The sequence below is a fragment of the Schistocerca serialis genome, unplaced genomic scaffold, assembly GCF_023864345.2.
Source record: "Schistocerca serialis cubense isolate TAMUIC-IGC-003099 unplaced genomic scaffold, iqSchSeri2.2 HiC_scaffold_1353, whole genome shotgun sequence".
Lineage (NCBI taxonomy): Eukaryota > Metazoa > Arthropoda > Insecta > Orthoptera > Acrididae > Schistocerca > Schistocerca serialis.
In genome coordinates this window covers 2,000,552-2,003,910 of record NW_026047573.1, presented here as the reverse complement: position 1 = coordinate 2,003,910, position 3,359 = coordinate 2,000,552, and the positions used below count along the sequence as shown (strand labels likewise).

Genomic DNA, 3,359 nt, shown 5'->3' with positions numbered 1-3,359 from the left:
ATTGCCATGTCTGAAAAGGAAAGGTTTACTTTTTGGTGGATTAGATCAATCAGATTCTCCATTTACTGGGCTACGTTTCAAATTTGCTGATGTAGCTGTTGACTTGTTCATTGATTGCATTCGAGTTGGGCGCATGACACCAGTAAGTGTTGTCATCTGCATATAGAACCATGTCTTCATTCCACCACCGGGGTCTTGGAATATCTGCTGTGTATATCGTACATAACAAAGTGGATATGACGGCAGCCTGAGGTACTCCGGGTCTGGGTGTGGAATAGGATGATTTTTGATCCTCGTCTCGTAGTTGTACTTTTCAGTTTCAAATGAGTTTAACTAATAATTGTACTACTGCAGATGGGAAGTGGTGCTTTAGCACTTTGTGAAGATGTCTGTACCTTATCAAAAGCGCGTCCTATGTCCAGAAAGAGGGTAGCAGTTGCACCTGTGAAATTGCAGGCTTCCGCTGCATTCCTAATTAGCCTTAATCGTGGACCAGCGGGATTGTGTTTCTGAAACCAGCTTGTTCATGTGATATAATGCTTTTGTCTCCTGCAAAATGTTGTAGTATGTTGTTAACTTTGTCTTTCAAAGTCTTGTCAATTATTTATAATTATTTTTATATTTCTAAGTTTGGTTTCAAAGTCGGTTTGCTGAGTGGTGAGGTCGACACGGTTCCTTCTTTATTTCATGTAAATCACAAATTGTACAAGGTTGAATTCTTTCAGTCCAGGTATGAAAAGACTTAACGATTTCCTTGGGGTCCAGATTTTCTATGATAACAATTCTAGTTAGAACATTCAGATCAATCATTACTGGGTTCTCACCGGATTCTGTGGACATGCTGGCGTTTCATTTCGAGTTACGCCTGGAGCGTGCCTTTTAAAAACCTTCGTCGTTATGTATCTCAAGAGATTCCGTTTCATGAGGAGAATCATTTGCTTAGCAATGAGTAGCTGGTTGTTGGACGCACTGAGATTCCTGAGGCTCCTGAAGTTGTTGGGGTCGGTTGGTGACTGTTGAGATTCGACCGGTGTCGTTGCGTCAGATCTGATCATTTTCTGACGTTTTTTGTTTGGCATGAAGAACGTTGACTCTGCATGGTGGAGATGGGATGACCTGAGCGTTCTCTTCATACAGTTTGTCCTTAACATGATTCCTGCCATATACCATTTGCTTCTTTTACTAATTTGACATTCATAGTACCTATATTTTGTCAAACAACAAAATTATTTGCTACGTTGAGGAAAACTAACAGATCAAATTACACTTACACCTAAAAAAAAACCAGTATGAGAAAAATAAACATCATTATACGCAACATAATGAAATCACAAATATCTCATTCTCTAGATCAGTCCTGTAAATTCACTCGACCTTGTGTTTATAAATTGACATATGGAAGCCAAAATAAAATATACATTAGAGTAGACAGAAGGAATTTTCAAAACAATGTTCATACCACATCTGAATCTCACTGCCATGATATTATCTTCATTGGCTCACCGTTAAAACAACAAGTTCCACACACCAATGAAAAAGGACATGTGTTAAATATTTTACAAGAAATAGAAAGTTTCTTGTATATGATAAAGCATCAAGACATTATTTTGAACGAACAGGTTGAATCAAAACAATTCATTGTAAATTTCACCAATGTCATTCTAAATGTTTCATGTTGAAACATATTCCTATCTTTAGATAACGTGTTAAAATAGATAACACTATTTAGGAGTGAAATTATATAGTCTGTCATTTAGCAAAGTTAGTCATTATCTTTGTATGTAATGCACTCTTCCATTCAAACTTAAACAATAACCAAATATATTTTCTGATTGCAACTGGTATATTATCAGTTAAGATTAAATAGGTCACTGGCTGACGTCTGCTATGTAAGTTGTGTGACTGCTCAATAGCTACACTAAAACGGTGTGTTTCTTTTGCAGAATAGGAAAAACACGACCGTGACAGAATTCGAACCTGCAATCTTCGGATCCGAAGTCCGACGCCTTATCCATTAGGCCACACGGTCACTGACGACCAAGTATTCCTTACATTCGTGTCATCTCGAAACGCCCATACCGCTGAGGAATTGTGTTTTCGTTCTACACAGCCGCTGCCTCTTGCTGCTCCCCACCCATTCGTTACATTCAAACCCTTACGAGACCGACCAAATAGAGATTGGGAATCAAGACCACACACTTTGTGCATTCGGAATCGAAGGCAGGGCGTCCCTCGCCGCATTTACGTAAAACTGCCTCGAAGTATATTTTGTCTTCTCTAATGCTAGTAGTGCTACTGATGGACGTTTGCTTTTGTTACTATCCCAGCAATGTATAAATAAAGGAATTCTCTGTTGTTCAGTTTATTTGAGTCAACTCCAGTACCAACAGCCCTCGTGCCTCGTACTTTTCGTAATCCAACACAAAACCCGTTTTTTAATGGTTCAGTTATAATAATCACTATCTCCCAACGAATAAAATAGTGCCAGAGACCTATCCATATTTTAAACTTTAATGTAACACACTCATCACATCAAAAGTGAAAGCTCAAAATGATTCTCTTCCAGCAGAACTGGAATATTACATATCTCCTAGTTCTTACATACTACAAATTAGTTCCTTCCCACTCCAGTGACCAAGTGCACCTGGATTTTCCCACTCTATCACTTTATCTGCTCCCTGAAACTGCAGCGCCCTCTTACTGTCGAGGATACCCCGCATGACGTCGGGTATGAACCTGCTGGTCCCATCAGTTCCATAGTCTCATGACGGTCGAGAGATCCGATTAAACCAAACAGAATTATCCTGGAATAATAAGATGCAGTGTTGATACACTAAGATTCTGATGCTGTCGACATTCGGCAGGTACTGGTATTTGTACTACTCGTTCGAGGCACATCTCAGTCATCTCAAAACAAATAACGTTGAAATACGGTCTGTGAATGAGGGACCCCATACTTGTTCTTCAGTTATATTCAATATGCAGGTGGCTTTATTTCTATCCATGTCGTGTGTTTGCGCTGATATGCAAACCATCCGCATGCAAAAGCATGTAGAGCACTTCAGGTAATTTGCCGTTTACTGCTTGTTGCCTTCAAGGTCAAATTCCTGCTGCTTTAACGACCATTGATGTAGATTTGTTTCTTCCGTGCGAAATTACAAACAATATGGGTGGCAGTTATTTGTCATTGAATATAATTCTGTATGAAAGCACTAACCTGGTTACCAACACATGTAGTCCATTTGTCTTCGCAGTTACGGCTTAGAGTTCTTACTACGCCTTCCTCGGCGCTTTTGCTCCCTGATATAACATGGGTGAGGTGACAGATATGTATGCCGGGTCTGTGAGAAACGACGCAG

At 39.6% G+C, this 3,359-nt stretch overlaps 1 non-coding gene across 1 annotated transcript; it reads right to left on the bottom strand.

Annotated features, from left to right (window-relative positions):
* Positions 1-1,956: 1,956 nt before the first annotated feature.
* Trnar-ucg (transfer RNA arginine (anticodon UCG)) lies at positions 1,957-2,029 on the bottom strand. The gene has a single exon. It is a non-coding gene; the product is annotated as a tRNA-Arg (tRNA).
* Positions 2,030-3,359: the final 1,330 nt, after the last annotated feature.